This window comes from Peromyscus eremicus, chromosome 7 (genome assembly GCF_949786415.1).
Source record: "Peromyscus eremicus chromosome 7, PerEre_H2_v1, whole genome shotgun sequence".
NCBI lineage: Eukaryota > Metazoa > Chordata > Mammalia > Rodentia > Cricetidae > Peromyscus > Peromyscus eremicus.
In genome coordinates, this window is record NC_081422.1 from 71,127,631 (window position 1) to 71,151,400 (window position 23,770).

The following is a 23,770-nucleotide window of genomic DNA, read 5'->3' on the forward strand; positions in this document are numbered from 1 at the left end:
CCAAATGACCCCTGTTTTCATACGATACAATCCTATATTAAATATATCCTAAAAGTTTCACCAGAAGAATCTAGAATCTGCTGAACACTTTAGTGATGTAGTAGGATACAATATTGCCATATAAAACCAAGTAGCTTTTCCGTATAATACCAATGAATTTTCTAAAGAGGAAGTCAGAAAAACAATCCCATTTGTAATACCCTAAAAAGTAATTAATGGCAGTACGTAAACTTAGCCCATGTTCATAGGGACAGCTATAATTTTTTTAAAGTACTATAGAAAGAAACCCTAGGAGGCAAGAGAAAAGGAAAAGAGGAGCAATTTCATGGCTGACAAGAGAAATGTTGCTAAAATGTCCTTTCCAAAGATGTTCAAATCCAACACATTCCCTTGAAAATCCCAAGGATATTAATCACAGAAAGTGACCATTTCTAATATTAAATATACTCTCAAGTATATATAATTTTAGTTGGCCAATTTATAATAAAAATGAATTTAAAAGTAGTAAAATTTGCTTTCTCTAGTTCATTTACTTTTTAATATTTAAAATAATACTTTATATGTAACTGAACAGAATTTCATTTCTAGTAGTTAGACTTTTGTTCTTTTTCTTTTCTCATTTACCTAGTACATCAATTGACACAGCACACTTGCTGTACAGACTAGCATGAAAAATAATTTCCAAGTGATCTAGAGATACATTTTCTCATTAGCTTTCAGTAGGAAATAAAAGGCAGTGACCATAGATTACTCTCTTTCATGATTTTTCCAAGCTTCCTTTTAAGGAATTAGATGTATTTACTCCTTTTAATGCAGCAATGATCTTTTTATCATAATATCACAAGTTCAAGATTGCCACATCAGCCATAATTTATCATGTCAGCCTCTCTTGTGTGCTGTCACTTTCATATGCCCAGTTTCAGGATGAAGATGAGAAGAAAATGTGTTTGAAGGGGGTTTATCAGGATTTTAACAGGGCACTCTCTTGTCCTAATGCCCTTTGGTTTTTAAATTTAGCTGTGGAAAAAGACCGAATTGTATATAAGCTCTTGTCTAACAGCATTCACTGCACAGCACAAGGAAGAATTTCAGCCCATCACAGCCAACTATGTGATGGTGCAAATGAATCCTCAGAAGTCCAATTATCATTATGTAAGGTCAGCCACCCACTCATGACTTACCCCTGTTTCTCTAAAATGAGTTCCATGATACAATAGTATTGATGGAAGAGCTTGGCAATCAATGGTGGAATAAATTAAGTCTAAGACAAAAATCAAAAGTAGCATGGCCACAGAAATCCAGGACAGACTCTGAAATAGTGTTCCCAGTGAGTAGAGGTCATTGTCATAGCCATGCCCATGGGAATGTCTGCAGACTGAGTTACATTAGAAATAAGAGGCTAGCCCATCATGCCAAAGCAGTCCATGTTTCTTTCATCTTTGACACTACAGTCTTGAACTCACAGCCAAAAAATGGGCTGGACCAGGAAGAAAAAAAAGCAATTGATAAGATGTCAGTTGATCATCTGGTCAATTTAAAAGTCAACAACTGGTAGAATAATAATAAATTGCTGGCCTCTTTCCTGAAAATACTTTTCATATCATTCTTATCTTAAAGACCAAGACACAAATCTCCTAATGTAATTTCCTCCACATACTTTATAATTTAGTCAAATATTATGTGCCACTCTCCAAATTAAGGTGAATGACGGTCTGGGTCTGGACTTCCTTGAAGGCCAGCAAGCTTCAAGATGTTCTGCTTGGAGTTCTGCCCCGTGGCAATTTTCTTTCTTTCTTAGCTTTAACCTCATTCTGGGGGAGTCTGCTGCTTCAACAGTAATGACATCCTGAGGAATTCCCTGTGGAAACTTAAAAGTTCGACCCCTCTGTAGTTGAACAGAGCAAATCTGTGATCTCAAAGAGGTAGGCTGAGAAATAAATGGTAGTATGATCCCCAAAGATTGAATAAATGCTGGGAATAGCTTGTTCCCTTGGGTTGCCAGAGCTTGATCCTAAGCAGACTATTTGCACTTAGTGGCAGGCTTCATCCAAAGGTCTGCAAATCTTTGTTGGAGTACACTATACCACGCACAAGTCACACTTTTCAGTTCACATCTTGAGGTCCTTTGCATTAATATCTCATATTTAGGCATTTATTCTAGAAGCTTAGTGAACCAAATATTATTGGCTAAAGAGAAGTGGGTTTCTGCTGCAAGATTTATAACTTTATGCCTTCATAGTAGCAAATAATTTACAGAGGATTAAAAAATTGCTGCAGCATAAAAGTCTCCCTGAGGATGAGCCTAAAGACAAGCAAGAAAGACAAATACCACTGGGCAGAACTCTAAGAAGAATATTTTGAAGTTTGCTGAGACAGCAATGAAGTCAAGACTGAGGCCTATGTTTACCTAAATGAGGGGCAGATCTTTGGCTAAATTATGAAGTACATGGAAGAAATAAAATTGGACACTTTGTGTCTTCAAGTTTTACATAGGACTATATTGAATGTGCTTTTAGGAAGGTACAGGGACTGCCTGTACGAAGGAACCAGTAGCCTGATTTATTTTCAATTACTAAATAAACTTTCCAAGTATGCATTTCTGAATCTGGGTCATCATGATTGTGTAAATATACATTATGTGTTTCACCTACTGTGGAAAAAAAAAACACTTAGTATCATTTATCATTTGATGCTGAAGCCTCCAGGGCCTAATTAGTCAATGGCTTGCAGACTTCTGAAGTGTCCCTTCTCTAAATTTTACTTATGTCAATTTATACTGTTTTGACATTTTTGCAAATGATAAAGTGTCACAGAATATATTCAAGCAATTATAGCAGTCATTACACTAGGTTCTTCATTTTCTGTTTTTCTGATCACCTTCAATCCCACTGTAACCAAGGAGATCAGGGATGAGTGCCTTAGAAACAAGATATTTGGGATTTTCTATTCCTGTAAATTTCAAGAGAATCTTCTCCACTTTTATCCTATCTAAACATTTTCAAGTAGCACTTTCATCACAAGAAACAATAAAACACACAGGACTAAGATGGAGCCTGAGTTCAACTCTTCATACTTTACTGTCTATATTCCACCTTGTAAGTATGTTGGAAGCACAACTCTCATCCAACAGTCCAGTGCAATTTTTCAGATTTCACAATTTAAATAATTTTTATATTTGATGCCATGTTTCCTAAGTTGCAAGCAAATGTCTGTAGTATTTTATTCCCTAAATCTGGAATTCTAGACCCCCTTCTTGAAGTTGCGGACATGGCAACCCCTGCCTCCTCACTATGACCATTACCCATCAGAACACTCCTGTAGTACCTGCTCTTCCCACCAGTGGAGAAAGGTCCTTTGAGCTCTCCTGGAGATTTCCTCTATCAGTGTCTCTAATCAGTCACTAACAGGAATGAAACCTTCCACAGGAAACATGCGTGCTTGAGCAGTCAGATTAGTGGCACGTCTGTAGGACAAGTCATTTCTTCCTCAGCTATTGAATCTCTTTGCGTAAATTACAGCAGATAATGACTCATCTATGAACTAGGACTTCGGGCAATTGTCAATTAAACCAACAAGATGGCAATACTCTCCAGCACTGTCCGCTGTTTATCAATTATAAAGTAAACAAATACAGCATACAGGAAGTCTTTGCTCCTATCTTCTGGACAGTATCTTTAGCATCCAAGACAACCTCACCATCTTTCTAGCTCTCTCAATATTAATTTGCAGATCCTCTGGGTATATTTACACACACTCTGGATATGGATCTGCATTGTGATGATAAAGCCAGGGATGAATTCCAACTTACTTGATGTACTATAATTTAAAAAAAATTCAACCAAAACCAAACAAACAAAAATTAGATGTTGGGACAGAACAGTCAGATCCTATTGTAGGGAGAAGTCGAGAAAGGGCCCTGGTACATTGGCTGTGCTAACCCCGAAGGCTCATTTAACACTTTGAAAAGTCCACTTAAGTAAACAGAATTGGAACTTCTGCCAACCCTGGAAAGTTAATGGCACTGACAATGTAGATGACCCTTACACTGCCCTGTGTGTGCTATGTGCTATTGCACTGCCTAGAGGACTTCAGTGCAAACACAGAACTCAAACTGGAAGAGTTTTCTTTACCAGACTCACAGATTGTATGAGTTAGAACTGGAACAGAACTCAGTGAGTCCATGGAACAGAGCTCAGTTCCCCGTAAGGCAATTGTCTGAGGTAACAGGGTTCTTGTGTTACTTCAAGAGCTTGATGAATTCAGTGAGGACTAAGCCTCTTCATTGTTTAGCATTTTCCTTTCTTGAGGTGCTGGAGATCAATTCCAGGGCTGTGTGCATGCCAGGCAATGTTCTATCATTAAACTCCTCTCTAGCTATTTTCTTAATCTTTCTTGTCTATTATTTTCAGCATAGTGCATCAGCTTTAGGCTTGCTCATCACAGCGAGAGAACTGCCAGTGCAGTTCCAAGAGCCACAATAGCCAATTGAAATAGCATCCATCTGAAGGAAAGAACATTTATCAACATTATTGTATAATGGCTGGAAATCTTTCCTTCAAGTTAGGCAAAGGGCCATTTGGAGCCCAAGCTGAATTCTAGCTACAGTGAGCTATGATGCCTGCCACAACCTAGTCCTGTATGTAACAGGAAAATGAACATCACACAATTTAATCTTTGTCAAAGATCTCCTCTAAATGTAGAAAGAGAGAAATGTTAGTGGGTAAGCAATTCATCTGCAGTCGACACATTTTTGCTGTGGTCCTCAATAGATGTATGTAGTAAAATTATCTTTATGCAGAGAGCATAATGTTAATTCAGATTAGTCATAGTATTTTTTCCATTACAAGCTCTCCAAAAACTTACAGAATGACGAAGGTGGCCAAAGCCTTGACTGTTTTTGAGTATACCACTCTGAAACAATAGTGCAACAAGGTTAAAAATTTCCTATCTATTCCAAAATCCCAAGTAAGAATTTCCTAAACATGTAAAGTTATCTATAGTCAACAATTCCCCAACTCTAAATGGCCTGAATGAAAATAGCAAAAACCCACAGGCATGTGTAGTCACACTGCAAAAATGGTGGTATATAAGACCAAATAATCATAAGGACATACCAAAGTGTTATACAAATCTTACAGGTTTGTAGTTGATATTGTTTATAGATATTGAGTAAAGAAGTAACTATAAGAAATACATGAACTTTTCTGCTTGGAGTTTTGTCTTGTTGTTTAATTTTTATTATTTGATTAATTCTTGAGAATTTTATACAGTATATTATTTCATATTCACTCCAACTCTTCACCCTAGCTCCTCCCAGATCTATCCACCAACTTTCTGAACCCCAACTTTGTGTCTTGTTTTTATTTTTAATTTTTTTTGTGTGTGTGTGTATTGACCATAATTTGTGATGCCAATATACTCCTGGGTATGGGGCGAGCCACTAGAATGTGGTTAATGAATGAGAAGCCATACTCTTAAAGAAAACTTATTCTTCTTTCCCCGGTAGACATCAACTGTCCATACCTCCTTAGTTAGGGCATGGGTGTCATGAAATCCTTTCCACTCCATGTTGGAATGTTTACTGGCTTGATCTTGTGCAAATGTTGTATGCTTTGGCTGGAGAACCGAGGTCATTGCTATTTAAATGTATTACTGAAATGTGTGTGTTACTTGAGTTCATTGTCTTGTTGAATTTTGGCTGTGTTGTTTTTCTTCTTAGTGGTTTTGTAATCATGACATCATATTTTTCTCAAAATAGCTTGGCTATGCTCATTCCTCTTGTCAGCCTGAAATATTGCTGCTTGTATTTTCTTTAGGTTTGGTTTGTTGAATATAAATTTTTTAGGCTGTTGATATTATGCAAAGTTGATTTTTCTTCTTTAACTATGGAAATATGTTTTGTTGGTTATATTTACCTACGTTGGTCCTCTTGGTCTTTTGGGGTTTGAAATGCGTGGTTCCAGGCTCTTTGGTTTTTAAAATTTCCATTGACAAATCAGCTGTTATTCTGATGGGTTTTCCTTTATATGTGACCTGTTTTTGTTTTTGCTTTTGTTTTCTAGCAGCTTTCAAATGCCTCTCTTTATTCTGTATACTTAGTGTTTTTACTATGATATGTTACAGGGATTTTCTTTTCTGGCCCAGTCTATTTGGAGTTTTGTTTGTTTCTTATATCTATATTGATGTGTCTTTCCTTAGCTTGAGGAAGTTTTCTTTTATGATCTTGTTAAAGATGTGGTCTATGCCATCGCCTTCAGATTCTTCTCCCTCATCTATACTTACACTTTGAAGGTGCGTGTTGTGGAATATGAGTAGAAGATGATTTATTTATGCTGTTGAATATGTGTTTAATGATACAAAGATGTATTGCATTCTTTTATGTTGCATTTATTTAACTCTGTGAAGTTGTGTTACTTCGCCTGTCTAAAACACCTGATTGGTCTCATAAAAAGCTGAATGGCCAATAGCTCAGCAGGAGAGAGATAGGTGGGGCTGCCAGGCAGAGAGAATACACAGAAGGAGAAAAAGAGAGAGAAAGAGGAGCAAGAAAAGGGGAAGGAGAGGAGGACATCAGGGGCCAGCCACCCAGCAGCACAGCAAGCCACAGAGTAAGAAGTAAAGACAGGTATATAGAATAGAGGAAGATAAAAGTCCAGAGGCAAAAGGTAGATCAGATAATTTAAGTTAAGAAAAGCTGACTAGAAACAATGCAAACTAAGGCTGGGAATTCATACAAAAGAATAAGTCCTCAAGTGATTATTAAGAGCTGGCTGGCGGGTCCCCGAAAGAATAAAGAGTATAAAAACAAACAAACAAACAACAGCAGGTTTGTTCCTTTCATAGTGTCCCACAATTCCTGTATATTCCTATCCTATATTGTTTTAAAATATTCATGGTTCTCACTCATTGTTTCTGGATCCTCTAATGTGTAGCCTTGATATTATATTATTCTATCTTCTGCTTGATTGATTCATTCTACTTGTAATGATTTCTTCTGATTTTTTTTGTTTGTTTTTTGTTTCGTGTATTGTTTTTTTCCAGGGTTAATGGGCCTTTCAATTCCATCTTCATTTCAGCTTGAATCCCACTCAAGTGTTTCTATCTGTTTATTGAATTCTGTATTCAAGTCCTGGATTATCTTTGTCATTTCCATCAGCCTCATGTTTCTTTCCTTGGGCATCACTCAGGAATTTATTCTCCTTGAGTTCCTTCTCCTTAATTTCATTGAGCTATATTTTTGTGTCTTCTTTAAATTATCTGAATTTTTGATGAAGTTCATGATTGTACTTTTAACTTTTGTTTCTTGGGGCTTATGTAGGTATTTCTCATTGGCAAACATTTCTATAGTATTGGTAGGTTTGGGAGGGGAGATATAGCTTGAATTTTAATATATTGCATATATTTTTGAAATGAGATCTTTTTGTTAGTTCTGTGTCTGACATGGACAGAGCAGGTTGGAGCAGAAAAGAGGACATGTGGATGGATTGGGCCTAGTGGTTGGAAATGGTTTAGATAAAATAAAGTCATATGGGTAGAGGGGTCTGGCCTGGTATACAGAATCTGCATCCTGGTCCAGGTTTGAAGTGTGGGAGTAGATCTGGCTGTGTGGGGGCATTGCATGTGGTATGGCAGAGGCCTGTGGGTCAAGGGCAAGCTGGGTAAGTACTGATGGAAGCCTTTGGCTGAAGCACAGACAGGGCTTGCCAGATTAGGTCTGGACACTGAATGTGGGATCCAGACTGGACATGGTGAGCCCGGGAGAGTATATAAAGGTGAAAGTCAGACTCACCAGGCTAGCCCCTTGGGAAGGATGTGGCCTTTCTTGACTTCTAAACTTAAATATTACATCACTTATGTGAGAACTTTTAGCTATTGCTAAAATATCTTCTATTTAATAAATTGTGATCTTTCAAACCTGATACAGGTATTTGCCACTGGTAATATGAGCACATGTGATTCTCTCCTGATTATAGCCATGCCTAATGTGAAATTCTGAACCATTTTATATTAGGCATGCCTAATATGAAAATTTGAGTAATAATTTTGATCTTTATTCAGATGTTGTGAATATGTGTCTCATTTTTAATTTGTATTCCGATATTCACACCAGGAGGCAAGAGTGTAATTGATTGTTCTGGACTCAGGATGCACACACACTACATCAGAAAAGCTGGAAATTTAGGACACAGCTTTGTATACATAATGCATTTCCTTGGTTAAGATCTCTTTTGAATTTGAGGTTGTACAGTCAAAATGCAAACATTGTGATCATTGTTAAACTTGAAACTTATTGCTATAGATTGTCTGGAGTTTATATGACAGTGACTTTAAAATGGCATAAATTTCAAGTACTAGAGGCTTGATGAAAATATTAGCCTAAATGAAACTTTATTCAAAAATTATAATTTTTAGACAATAAATATGGATGACCTGGTTGCAAATTCTAACATCCTGTTAAAGTTTGAGTTTAGATATGTTAGTCTTTTCTCTTGTGGAAAAAAAGTCTATTACATTCCCATTTGATAACATATGTGAAAGTACCCAATAAAGTAAATGTTTTTGTGTTTAGTAGATCAAACGATATTAGAATTCATTTAGAAATCCTATTTTCACTCTCAATTTTAAGATAAATTGCTAAATGGTCTTATTAATAAAAATAAAAAAAAAACAAATCCCAGAGTCAGATATTGGGGTGAAAACTGAGAGATCAGAGGAATAGGATAAGCCACAGCTAACCTTATCTTACCAACTCATCAGCCTCCAGAGATGAGGCTGATACTTCCTGTATACTCACACCTATATCCTTTCTGTGCACTGCAATCTTACTTCCTCTTTCTGCCCAGCTCTATCACTTCCTGTCTATCTGTCCAGACCTCCAGACCTCTATGGTTAACTAGCGCTGGGATTAAAGGTGTGTGCCACCACATCTGGCTCTGTTCCCAGTGTGGCCTTGAACTCACAGAGATCTGGATGAATCTCTGCCTCACAATGCTAGGATTAAAGGTGTGTGCTACCACTGCCTGACTTCTAAGTTTAATGTTGTTGCAGGCTTTTCCCTCTCATCCCCAGCCAGATAAGCTTTATTGGGGTGCACAAAATATCACTATACTCAATGTAAAAATACTGGATATTCAGGTCCAGTTAGGATTTTGGTGGTGGAATATCAAGACATAACTGCTTTCCACTCTCCTTCAGTACAGTCAGGTACCAATGTGTGCTGATTTGAATGAGAAATATGTCCCACGGGCCCAGGCTTTTGAACACTTGGTCGTCAGTTGGTGGGGCTATTTGAAGAGGCTACGGAGGGATGCAGCCTTCCTGGAAGGAGTACAAAACGGGAGGTGAACTTTTAATGTCTCGTCCCACCTCTAGTTCTCTCTCTGTTTTGTGTTCGCATTTGAATATGTGAACTCTCAACTTGGTGCTCCTGACACCCATGTTCCCCTGTCATAATGGACTGTTATTCTTTGGAAATGGATAAGCCAAAGTAAATGCTTTCTTTCATTAATTTCTTTGGGTCATGATGTTTCATCACAGCAACAGAAAAACAAACTGTTATAGAAGTTGGTGTTAAAGAATGGAATGTTGCTGTGGAGTCATTTGGAAGATTATGGAAGTTTTGACTACCAAAAACAGTTGAAGCCTCTCAGCAGGGCATCTCAGGAATCTGGAAGAAGAGCTGTGAAAGAGCCAAAGAGACTGCAAAGGATCAGCCCAAGACAGTTCAGAAGGGACCAACATCAGCTACTGGAACAGAGCCCATTCCCAAGATTTTGGCAAAGAATCTGGCAGCTTTCTACACTTATCCTCAGACCATGCTTGTGGCTAAATTAAATAGTAATTGATTACTTTCGTTGTAGGAAGCAAATCCAAGAAAACAAAATATTGCCTCTGTGGCATGATTGTTATTGATAATGCTTATGCAGGTCGGCAGAGAAAATGAGAAAGTGAAGCAGAAAGAAATACAAAAATGTACCATTTGGAGAATAAAAGGAGAGAGAACTTAATGGTGCAACCAAGCCATGTACTGGAAGGGAGGATGTAATTGTTGAGGACATTAGCATCATTAGGGTTTTACCTTGATGTTCTAGAAAGCAGCAAAGGCCAATGGGGATAGCCTATATTGTTTACTCTGTCTTCTGGACACACTTCTCCTTACCAACAACTTAAAGGTAGGTTTCCCTTGCCTCCTGTTCATGCTTGTTTTTTAGACAGTCTATGCCTAGTGGGAGAGCACTGTCATCTATGTGACTTAACTCCCATTACATACATACATTACTCCCCAACACACACACACACACACACACACACACACACACACACACACACACTTCTTAAATTAACTTATAAAATAATGTTTCCTTAAGGCATTTTTCAAACACTCAGTGTTATTTATCTGTCTTTCTCTTCCTTCCTGTGCCCCCATTTCCTCCCTTTCCCTCTTTGTAGCACCCATGTCTACTGCAAACATGCCGTATCTTCACCTCCCCTTTGAAATGCTATTTCCTTTTCTTTAAAGCACCTATCTTATATATTACCTAACTCATCCCTCCATCTCACATCTAACCTACTTACAGTTTGCTTAAGAAGGCCTCACTTCAACATTATACTCATTGCAAACAATACCCTTTTTATAACTCTATCCCCTGTTCTCAGTAGGTGTCAGTAGGAACATACAGAAGACATGCAATGCTTTTTAACCAAATGCACACACACATGCACACACACATACACACACACACACACACACAGAGAGAGAGAGAGAGAGAGAGAGAGAGAGAGAGAGAGAGAGAGAGAGAGAGGACTACGTCCATGTCCCTATCATCTTTGTATTCTAGCAGTGAAGGGATAGTCACCAAGTCACCAATACAATGTAGAGATTTTCCAGAAGTAATTGGTGTGATTTTACTTGCTCACGTCTGTATTTTAAAGTCTAATTTCCATTTCAACTCCATAGGAGCAAATATATTCAGTAGTGAAAACAGATGTTAGACAAATATTTTATTCTACATTATGCTGTTACCTCAGTCTAATCATGAGTTTGAGAAGAAAGAAGATTGTAATTTCAAAGGGAAATTAACAATTAGACTCACTATTTCTGGAACCTGATAAATTAGTTCCTATCATTATACTTCTGATGTGTTACTGAGTATCAGTCTTTGACAATGACATTAGCATGCTATGAAGAAATTGTGATCAACTAATGCAAAACTTTTATTCTACATTTCTAATAATGAGTAAGTATAATTAAGAATTTTGATTTTTTAACAAAGCTGAAGTACACAAACAATAAGGCAATTTTAAAAGAAAGTAAATATTTCAGTCACTGGTGAAAAATATACACATGTAGTAATTCTGTAAGAATACAACAAGTGTTCAAAGTTCTTTTTGATGCCATACCATAGTGGTGGCACAAGGAAATTCATTCCTCAGCATTTGTGAGAACAGTGCAGCAAATTGTCAACATATAAAATTGTAGCAATGTAGTTATATATACTATATAATACTTGGTATTTATACTAAATATACTTATTATCAATTTATATATTGAGTGTCCTTTACTTGTTATCATGATTTTTGAATGTACTTCTATTTTTTAGTAAACAGCGACCTAGCACATCTATGTTTAGTGTGTCTCTGGACATCATAAGTATGTAACTAGCCTACACCATCTAACTTTGTGACCTAATAATGATCTTCTAACAATTAGAAAATTACTTAATGACACTTTCTCAGAGTATTTCCCTATTGTTAAACAGTCCACTGAATCAACTTGTAAAGTCTATATAATAATGTCCAACCTTTATTAACATATTGAGATATAGAAATGATCTTCCACATAATTTTCAATGTATAGAGGTAGTAGTGTCTTAGCTTGAGTTTACTATTGCTGTGAAGAGACACCATGACCACGACAACGCTTGTCAATGAAGCACTTAATTGGGGTGGCTTGCTTACAGTTTCAGAGGTTCAGTCCATTATCATCATGATGGGAAGCATGGCAGTATGCAAGCAGATGTGGTGCTGGAGCTGAGAGTGCTACATCTTGCAGACAACAGCAAGTTGACTGTGACACTGGGCAGTATCCTGAGCATAGGAAACCTCAAAGCCTGCCCCTACAGTGACACACTTCCTTCAACAAGGCCATACCCACTCCAACAAAGCAGCACCTCCTAATAGTGCCACTCTCTGTGAGACTGTGGGGGCCAATTACATTCAAACTATCACAAAGAGCAACCTCCTGACCAGAGTGGAAACAAGTGCAAAACAGTACATTTATTTTGATATGACAACATTGGTTTCATAGGAATTAGTTGAAAGTACTTTAAACTTGCACATCCTTTTTTTATATCAATCATTATTCTTAGATTTTCCTGTCTTACCAAAATTAAAGGCTTACCACGTAACTTTTTCCTCAGAAAGATGTGAACAAAATGCCTACTTACCCAGAGAGGGAACTGAGGGTAGTTCCCAGAAATGATTCCTCTCAAGTCCAACTTGGCAATCTAATGATTTTATTGGGAATGCATATAGGAACATGGAATGAGCCTTCTTGCAGGAGTATATGTGAGAGGTTACTTTAAAAGCAAGGGTGAGGGTTTATTTGCAGAAGCAAGGATGAGAAGTTACTCACAGGAGTATGGATAAAAAGCCACTCACAGGAGTATGAGTGAGAACTCATAGAAGTTGCATATCTTGAGTTCTCCATCCAATTTAAAGGTAGCTCTAACAAAGGTTCTTTATATCCAGTAATGATTTACTGATTTTTTTTTGGACAGGTTCTCACTAAGTATCCCCAGCTAGTCTAGAAGTTACTATGTAGACCAGGTTGACTTTGAACTCACAAAGTTCTGCCTGCCTCAGCCTCTTGAGTGCAGGGATTGAAATCACGTACCACCAAGCCAGGCCCATTTTATAAGATTGATGCTTTTGTGCTTTTACAAGATTGATGAGGCTCCATGAAGTCTTGGAAACTCCTGAAAGTACAGTCTTTTAAGCATCTTTAGCTTCCTGAGACTTAGGAGCCCAACTCTGCTCTCCAGGAGGGGGATGGGTAAATGCAGAGGAAAGAGCCATGTAACTCCTCTCCAGCTAGTACCGAGTGACTGAGGACAAGCAGCTTAAGCTCCAAAGGCCCTTAAAATCACACAAGTGTTTTTCCATGCCTACGCAATCTGCTTACAAGAACATATACTCACAGGTTAACCACTCTGTCATCTGCTTTTCCGTCTGTGACATTCCTCCTTTGTTTGGTAGTGTTGGTATGTCCACATATTTTGCAATCTGACTAGGGGCATTTAACAATGGAAGTAAGTATATACTTACTTCGTGTGTGTGTGTGTGTGTGTGTGTGTGTGTGTGTGTGTGTTAGAGCAGTGTGGTTTGCAGTCATTACTGTGTAAGTTAAATTATTGCTAGCAGTCTTGGAAGGTTCCTAGGAATATTGTAGTCAGTTTAAATAGCGTTTGAGGAGATCTAAAATGTACTGAAAATTTAAATTGCTTGTACATGACAAAATCGATACAGAGAGCTTTCTAGATTTGACAGCAGCTAAAAAAGCATGCATGGCGTTACTAATTAGAAACTGTGAGGTGGAAACCAATTTTCCTGGGGTCGTTAGTGTGATGGCCCCTGCTGAAGTTCAGGTAAATTTGACCCCTGGTAGAAACATTGTGACCCCCAAGTATGTTAGAGAATAGGACAAGGGGAGAAGAAGGTGGATGAACATGGACAATGCATCATGATGTATGCATTGTAAAAACACTATAAAGAAGTCCATTAATTCATAGTTTATATATACATATATATGTATATATAATAGAAAATAAAACCAGTTACTGTAGACCTTTAGCTCATACTTTGTTCCAAACTATGAAACTCTTAACAACCTAGTCTTATACTTCCTGAATCTACAAGTACAACTGTATTTTTCTTTTACCATAATCTCCTTTAATAAAAATATCCATTCTGAATCTATGTCTTGATGCGATAGATAAGAAGTCGTGCTTACATAGCCAAGAAATCTAAGACTTTTTTTTCTCTGAAGTTTTGAAAATCCAATTTTGGTTGTCTAAAGTTTAGTATGAATTATTTCTTTCTCTTTTCATTTTTGTAGGAATAAATCCCAACTTCCACCATAATCCACCAACTATAAAAGTGATTGATCACATGCTGGTTAAGGCAAAGGTCAGGTACACAAGGAAATGAGAAGGAAGAGGACACAGGTATTATTTTCTTCCCAGTCTTTTGCTCTTCTCTGCTTCACATGGCCGATAAAAGACCTAGAAAGAAAAGAAATTAAGAAATGCTATTTCAGAGCTAATTGAAGTAACCAAATGAGAAAACAAAAGCCTAAAAAATTACAAACACCAGTTTTCTCCAGTATTTGCTACTTTATTTTGAAGGCATTCCACAGAGTTGCCTCCACAAGGAGAATACGAGAAGGAAGAGTATAGCCTTGGCTGCCCTGGCTGTGATTGGGTCTGAAGACCACGGTCATGCAGCACACTGAGATCCTCCAGCTCAGTCAGCACAGAGCATGCACTTTGATGCCAGTCCTCTGGATTTGCTTTTGTTAGACATATTGCTTAGGAGCATCTCAAACATGTGACCTCACACAATCCTTCTACTTCACCTTTCTGGAATTACAGACACAGGCCACCACACGAGGCAGATTCTATTTTTGTTTTGTTTCAAAGATTTTTATTTTAAATTATATGTATGCATATCTGTGAGGGTATACTCCTGGTTGTACAGTACCTGCAGAGGACAGAGGTATGGGATCCCTTGGAAGTATAGCTACATGACATGAATGCCAGAACCTGAACTTGGATCTTTTAGAAGAGTAGGATGCACTCTTCTGAGCCATCTTTCCAGCCCCATGGACTATTTGTTTTTTGCTTTTTCAGCATCCCAAGTTGTTGTTGTTTTTTTTAATAATACTAAGATACAGTGTTAGTTTTTGTGGCCAAGGCTGGCCCTTCAGTTTCTGGCATGCTTGAACTTCCAGCCTTTAGGGCAGACTTAGTGTTTGGTGTGGCTGTGTGGGGTTCTTGAGACCTTTCCAAAATGCCTGTACACCTTCTGGCGCTTCTGAGGACCAGACAGGAGCACAGTGCCACAGCCTTGGGGAACTCTGGGGTCAGACGGTTGAAGGTAAGGATCTTACCTTCAGTCTTTGGAATCTGTCTGTCTTCAGACTTGGCTGCTCACCCTCAGCACACACACTTTCAGTTTGGACACTTCCAGAATCTGAACGTCATCTGTGACCATCCCCACAAACACAGCTGACTTGTTCTTTCTACTACAAAGCATCATCTTCCAGATCATCCAGGACAAGGACAGAGGTGGCCAGTTAGTGCAACTTTTTAGCACAACTTGATTGAAGGCGGAATTGGTTCATCTGCCAGAAACCTGTACAGTTTGACTAGCAGCCACAGGAAGATGTCGTAGCTCCTGCTGAAACTTTCGGTTCTTGTTGTGGCAAAAGTAAATTTCCATGATGGACTCCACCCCCCACCCCACCTCCCCTCCGCCCCTGCTTGGCCAGGTCAAGAATTCGAACTCTGTTGTTAATGGTGACAGTTGAAAACACAGAAAAATATCAGACTCATTCCATATACCTGTTGGGGCATCTGTGATGGTTGATGTTCATTGTAAACTTGACAGAATTTGTGTCTGTGAGGGCATTTTAGAGACTAGTAGTGATGCATGTGAACATACAGGCATAGAGGGGAACTGATGCATGTCAACACATGTATAGACTAGGTTGGATGCATATTTACACAGGTATGGACTGAGGTGGTGAATGTGAACATGCGGGTATAGAGTAGGGGTGATGTATGTGAACATGCATGTTTAAAATAGGGAATAATGTATGTGAACATGTAGGTATACATTACCAATAATGCCTGTGAACAAGCAGATACAGACTGGTGGTGATGCATGTGAACATGTCTGTAGGTATTGGGAATGATGTGTATGAACATGTTGATTCAGGGTGTGGTTGATATGTAATGAACATTTATGCATAAACTAAGGAGGATGAACTGTACATGTAGGTATGTATCGTGTGTTACACATATGGACATGGGTATACATACTTGAGGAGCTACATGTGAACATTAAGGTACAGAATTTGGAGTGATGCATGTGAAACATTGGAATAGATTAGGGGTGATGCAAGAGAATATGTACATATAGACTTGGGTTGACATTTTCCCTATCTCTATAAAAGTAAGCAGTTAAAAGTTAATACACTTGACGGTGCTTAACAATAGCAGATAACTAATAATTTTTGAATTTCAAAAATAAGAAAGGGAGTTAAGGGGCTGGAGAGATGGCTCAGAGGTTAAGAGCACTGCTTGCTCTTCCAAAGGTCCTGAGTTCAATTCCCAGCAACCACATGGTGGCTCACAACCATCTATAATGAGATGTGGTGCCCTCTTCTGTATACATAATAAATAAATAAATCTTTAAAAAAAAAAAAAGAAAGGGAGTTAACTTCCATAAAGGGATCATAAACTGAGTAGTTCCAAATGGCACAGAAGTGTTTTCCTGTGGCTCTGAGGGCTGGGGTTCTGAAAGGAGGGTTCATCATGTTTAATCCCCCCAAAGCTTCCATGGCCCTCATTTCAGTCCAACGAACACTGAGCAGAACAGAACAGTCTTAAACAAGTAATATTATGAGTTACTAAAAAGGACAAATTAGGAATACATTAAATATTCCCTCTAACTCTTCATTGAAGAAGCATAACATGCTTAAACTGGCTTAAAGATATCTTCAAATCGCTAGATGTTACCAGTTATTGCAGGATGGCCAAGTCAAAGAGTAGACATAAGCATCTGTGCCCTATCACACTGGAACCTGAAGACTGGTGACTATCAGTGGGGAATCAGCCAGCTCTTAGTTTTGTGGTGTTGAATCTAGAAGAAAGCCAAGAAGTGGCCCTCTCTGCTTGCAAATGTAGGGAACTGAATAGTCTCAGAGTTGCTAAATATATTGTGCTACAATTTGCTGTGTAGCAAAAAGACTGTGGGCCAAATGAGACTGCTGCCTGTGTTCATAAATAAAGTTTTATTCACACACACACACACACACACACACACACACACACACACACACACACACACACCTTGTTGAAAGAGCATTTGCAAAACTCAATTTCAATAGATAATGCATAATGCTAGGATGAAATTGTTGAGATAAAGTCTGGACACATTTCAAAGCACTAGAGTCAACAATCCTTGGCAGTATTTACTTTACTGACTAAAGTGATCTCATGTCTATAGGAGAAAATTCTGAAGTTGGCATGTAGCTTCACTAAGTCTCAGGTTTTTGATAAACAGTAAATAGAAAATTGGACTAAATGTGTTTCTCATGAGGTTATTAAGTATGTAAAGCTCATGAAATTATTTTGATAGCAAAATATATTATGAAGCATGAATTTTTGTTTAATAGGGCTAAACATAAGCTCAGTGGATATATCTGACTTTAAATAACTCTGTTACAATTAAAACAAAAATGCCATCTACATAATTTATGAAGCTAAAAGCTACATAAAAATAGAATTAAACCTATTACATACACAATATTTTCTTATCATTGTGTTATGCACATATGTATGTGTGTGCATATTTTATATGTGTCTGCATAAAACATATTCATATATAACTATATATAGATTTTAAAACTATATATGTTTTAAAATATTATTTAAAAATAAAACTATATATTATTGTTTTAAAAGAAACGGTTTCTAAAATGTAAACAAAGATTTTTGTAGAAATTTTTTACTACATTTACTTATTTGTGTGTGTAAATCAGAGGACAGCTTGAGAAATTGGTTACTTCATTCTACCTTGTGGGTCCTAGATATTGAACTCAAGTCATCAGGTTTGGAAACAAGTGCCTTTCCTACTGAACCATCTTTATGGTCCTAACCTGATCACGTGAGAAACAGTTGGGAACTTTTCAAAAACTATTTGGAACATTTTCATAAATATATTTCTCTGGATCTGTTATGCCCACATACTGTTTCAATTTTATGCAACTAAAGCATGGTAACAATTTTTCTTTGAACATCAAGTATGACTTCCAGGTGGAAATCCAGGAAGAAGCCACAAAAATAACTCAAATAAATTCAGAGTATTGGGCTTTTAAAAAATATTTTTCTTGAGAATTTTATACATATATTCAACAGAATATGGTCATATCCACCCCAATCAACCAACTCCTCCAATTTCCTCACTGTGTCCTAAACACACATACCCCACAGTTTATTTCCTCCTCCTACCCCTCCTCCTTCCTCTCCTTCTTTTTCTTCTCCTTCATCATCATCATCATCATCATCATCATCATCTTATTATTATTATTATTATTATTATTATTATTATTATTATTTGTCTTTGTCTTCTTCCGAGTAAAGTCCATTTATTGCTGCCCATACATGCTTGTGGTGGAGCTTTGCACTGGAACATAGGAATCCTACCAATGTCCGTATCCTCCAAAAAGAATGATTCTTCATCACCCAGCAGCTAGCAACTCAGTAAGGAGTGGGTTCTGAAGAGAACTTCCCCTATTTGTGCTAGAATTCAGGCTGACTTGATCTTGTACAGGTTTTAGACAGGAAACCACAGGTGCTGTGAGTTCATGAGCATCCATCTATGTAGTAGACAATACCACAGCTGCTATGAGTACACCAGTGTGAAGCCATGTCATAAACAGCTTTTGTTAAAATGACCTAAAGAGTATTATATGAGCTTACCTTGGGCACTCCTATGGCTTATCTTCTGTGATATAACTTCCTAATACAGGACTTGTGTTCTGGACTCATTTCTTAAGTATGATAAAGATATTCATCTCAAAGGCTACTTGATGAATGGACTGTATTTTTTTCCAATTCAGTGCTCAAATATCACCGTATTAGGAACTTCCTCACTAACCATTATGTCTCAAACAACTATGTCCATCTGCCCATCCTATCTTGCCCCCTTTGTTGTTCTTTATAGAGATCAGTCACCATTGGCCTCACTAGATGTGCCCTTATTTTGTTTTATTTTTGGGTGTACAAGAAGATAAGAAAAGAGCATTCTGGATGCGGGAGAATATATTAAAAAAAAAAAACCTTTCAGTTAGCACAGAATTTGTTGTGTTATAGGTCAGGGAAACAACAATGCAGTGTATGTATGTGTGAGAGAGTGACAGAGTTAGACAGAGAGAATGTATGTAGGTTATCATTTGGGTAAAAATAAGAAGAACTCTTCAAATCTCCTTGTAATTAAATGTACACTTATGTTACATTTATAAGCATTTTCCAATGTTAATCTTTACTTTGCTTTGTTTGTTGCAGATAGACCATACACTGAAAAATAAAAGTGTTCTACCTAAGCATTAAAGACAGAATTTAGCCTGATTAAAAATTTTAAAAAGATCTGAACGGCAGAATGCATCTTAAGTTGTACGTAGAGTGTATTATAACTATCATATTAGATTTTCTTACCAGTTGTATGATTCTTTAGATGAGATTTTAGGAATTACATTTGGCAATGTAGTGTAAATAAAAACACAGATGTTTAAAATCATTAACAGGCTGGCCTCTAATTTTCTCATTCTGTATTTTAAGACTTTTAATGTGCCAACTTCCTCAATCCTAAAAGTCAAACAACATTAGAATGCAAACTAACTGATTAAGACTTTTTGTCTAATATGATAATGAATGTTCCAGCCACGATATGGACAGATGGGTGATGTGGTAATTAATTGAAACATGGATCTTTGTTTCACATTTAGATAAACAAAGAAAAAAACCAATTATACTGTTTTAAGATACCTATTTTTCTTAAACTTACCAGATTCAAAATTGTTTTGAAATAAACTAAATATTAACAGATTAAAAGTAAATTTCTCCAACTGTAATGTAGATTAATATATTTAATATACGACATTGAAGAAGTAAAACCAACTCTGGGGAGGGGGAATGAAGGAACCGAAGGTTATATTTAACACCACATTTTCCCACTCATCATTGGGAAAGCCAGTTTCTCTTACATTGGAAGAGAAAATTCTGAATAAAATAAAAGGTAAATGCTTTCTGTTTCAGAGTGTTGTTAAGGAGAGAGGCTCTTTTGGGGTGTAGGGAGGCAACCCCCCCCCCCAAATGAGACTTATAAGTACAGCTTAAAGTGTCATGAGCAATTACAGAGGTTTAAAAGATGCCTCTGGAGAGATCCTCTTGATGAATGATTGTCTGGTTAATCGAACAAGTGCTCAGATTTCCACAGGGTGCCTTTGCTTTTTCTGTAAGGGTAAAAAGAATGTTAAAGAATTGATATTGTCTGAAGTAAATGTAAAATGTATATACTATTATAACAGAAACTACTATTTGTGAGCAGTTCATTAATTTTGCACACCTTAGGAAGGGTTACCAATCTAGCATCAATTACTGGCAGATCTAGGAAACAGTGTGCGTGTATCTTTTATTCTACACTGTCTCATCAAAATGTAGTCCTTTTTCTGTCTTCTGCTGTCTGCTTAAAGTTGATTAAATGGAGAAAGTCTTTCTGTGCTATAGGATAAAATTGTGCCTGGTTCTACGGCCTTCTACAGACTTAGAGGGCATAGAAAAGTCAGAGGGCCTCTTGGAGATACATACAATCTTAACTCAGAAATTATACTGCCAAGATTCATACAGTAAACGATATTTCAATTTGTACTTAAAGTATGGATTTTTGCTGGTCTCCCAGCTGGAGGTTGTCAGCAGTATGGATGCTTTTGAGGAAGATGTAGTCCTTGCTCTCTTTAACCTTCTCTTGTGACTTATATCAAATCTTTAAAAACATTGTGAGAATATATTTTTGGTTGTGGACCTAGCCTTTAATGGCTGAACCATCTCTCCAGCCCACAGTGTGAGAACAAAAAAAAAAAAAAAATGTTTCCCATGCTTTTTTCTCTGGTTTCACAAATGCTAACATAAATGTTTACCATAGCTACTTTGTTTTACTATGTCTATCTATCTGTATTATTTCTCTCTAACTTTGAGAGCAACTTACAATTACTTTTCTTTTTATGTGTGGACTAGAAAGTTTTCAATAACTTTATTCTTTGAAAATATCCCTACATATATACAATGTGTCTTGGTAATATCCACCCCCACTGGCCCTCAGGACCCCTACATAATACTGCCCTCTCAACTTCATGTCTTTTTAAAAAATTTATTTGATGAGATAGTTCTAAAACCATTGAGTCAAAATTGGTGCTGCACATGAGCGTGAGGAGATCCACAGGGGCGTGGGCAACCTATTGGTGCTACAACCCCAAAGAAAACAACTTTCCCACCCCCTGCAGCCATCAACTACCTATAGCTCCTCAGCTAAGAGTGGAGTCTCAGGGTATCCTCCCTCCTTTACACATTTGAACTTGCTTGACCTTTTACAGGTCTTGTGCAGGTGATCACAGCTATTCCGAGTTCATGTGTGCAATAGCCATACCGCCTCCTGGATGGGGATTTGTTTAGTGTTGAGTTTTTTTCAAAACAGACTAACAATTTTATAGAAGCTACTTCAATCTCAGTTTGCCTGGGGTATCCTCACAAGCAAATCAGGCATCTGTCAGGTGTGTCATCCTGGTGACACCACACTCTTAGTACACCTTATCTAAAGGGACGTGGCGGTGAGGTATCCCATTTACTGCTTGTTAAATTTCATCAACTGGATAATGTGGTCTTTGCTCATTGTCTCCACTGTGTGTGTATTGCTTTTCCTTTGGCACTCAAGAATGCTAGGTGAACACACTTTGAGACTATGTGAAATACCAATCACAACACATGCTTTCAGCCTAGCCTTACAATCTATTGATACATTGATGATTCTTGCTTTAAAAGATTATTATTACATGGTTATTTTTAATTCCATCATTTCTTCCACATTTTTTGTTTGCTATTCTGGTTTTCTCCTCCTCTTCCTCCTCCTCCTCCTCTTCCCCCTCCCCCTTCCTCCTTCCCCTCCTCCTCCTCTTCTTTGTCTTCTTCCTCTTTCTTTTACTCTAGTTACTTTTCTGCTTTCAGGTCAACTTTAATCCTTATTTTATTTGATGTGCTGCATTTCTTCACTATTGTTATTTCTCTTGACATTCAAATTATTCTAAAATTGACAAGTGAGAATCCTTTGAAATCAGTTTCCAAATCCTTTTGACATCTCTTCATTATTCTTTAAACATTTCATTACATTCTAGGAAATTAAGATATCCCAGATTAGTCATGAATTTATGTTTCAGTAGTGGCTATACCCCTCTCCCCCCACCCCAAATCCAATTATTTTAAAAGTGTAATTTGTATTTGGAAACCCCTAGGAATGAAAAGGTTTGAGCCCTTCAGATTTGATACAGTGAAGTCAAATCCACAGTGACAAAACAAAAGGGGAAGAGAGAGAGCGAGAGGAAGAGAGGAGATGGACACAGAGACAGAGATAGAGGCAGAGAGACAAAGAGAGAGACACTCAGAGAGAATATCAGTCTCAGAGCCTTAGATGCACTTTTAAGTACCCAGAATGTTTGCTTTTCTGGATCTTCTCAGCAGAGCATCTAGGAAACTCACACAGAGAAACAGGAAACAAACCCACATATCTATATTTATATTCCGTCATACTTTTTTAGTACTTAGAGTATTTCAAGTTCTTGTGCAACCTGATTTGCTCATATTTAGCCACTTGCCCAACTGTGTCCAGATTCCTCCCTTCCCTGCCCACTTAAATTTGTGTCTCTTTATTTACACTCTTTGTAAAAATACGTGATTCCCAAATCTGTGTTTGGTCTTCCACTGTGGCACAGTCAACTAACTAGGGGCTACCCGTGGAGAAACTGGCTCTTTCTCTCCCAACAGCTAACAATTGCCATTGGCTCCATGGCTCAGGATGGGATTATACCCAGCTCCCCTCTTCACACTGGGGTTTCATCTGGTTTGGACTTGCACAGATGTGCATACTGTCACAGCTACGACTTTTTTTTTTTCAGTGTGCAGCTGTCCTGCTTTTTCCTCTTCTCCCTGGTCTTTCTGCTCTTTCTTCCTCTCTCATCTCCTGTGAATGACCAATCTCCTAACTTTTTTTCTATCCTGTTTTCCTTACATGTTGAAGGTGATCAATCTTATTGCCTTCTGGTATATTCTTCTTGTGTTTTATTTTGAACAAATTAGATAATGAGTGTAAAATGCTTATTCCCTCTTTATTCTCACATAATTGGATTTGCTATTATAACTTATTTTAATTTTTTCTGGTCATTTACTTCATTGGTTGACAAATTATGGCCCAAGGGCCAAAAATAGCTGAATGTTCCATTTTCAAAGTGAATTCCTATTGGCACACAGCAATGCTCTTTTGCATTTGTATTATATATGGTTACTCCCATGCTAAAACTACAGGATTGAATAATTGCAAAAATGTGCTTATGGTGGTCAAGTAACATGATATATAGTACTACATATAGATTCTTTGCAGGAAAAAAAAAAAAAAACCTCCTTAATTCCAGTCATCCAAAACTGTCTTGTTGGTACACACCTTTGATCCTAGTACATGTAAGGCAAAAGCAGGCAGGTCTCTGTGAGTTCTGCTTGTTTACATAGAGAAATCCTGTCTCAAAACAATAACAACATAAACAAAACAAACAAGTGAAATAGTTAAGAACCTGGATTCAGTTCCCAACACACACATGATAGTTCACAAACACCTGTAACTCCCATTCCAGGATGCCCTCTTCTGGCTTCCATAAGTACCAGAC

General features: G+C 37.5%; 1 pseudogene; it reads right to left on the reverse strand.

Annotated features, from left to right (window-relative positions):
- Window positions 1-14,955: 14,955 nt before the first annotated feature.
- On the reverse strand, window positions 14,956-15,655 carry LOC131915645 (large ribosomal subunit protein eL18-like; annotated as a pseudogene).
- Window positions 15,656-23,770: the final 8,115 nt, after the last annotated feature.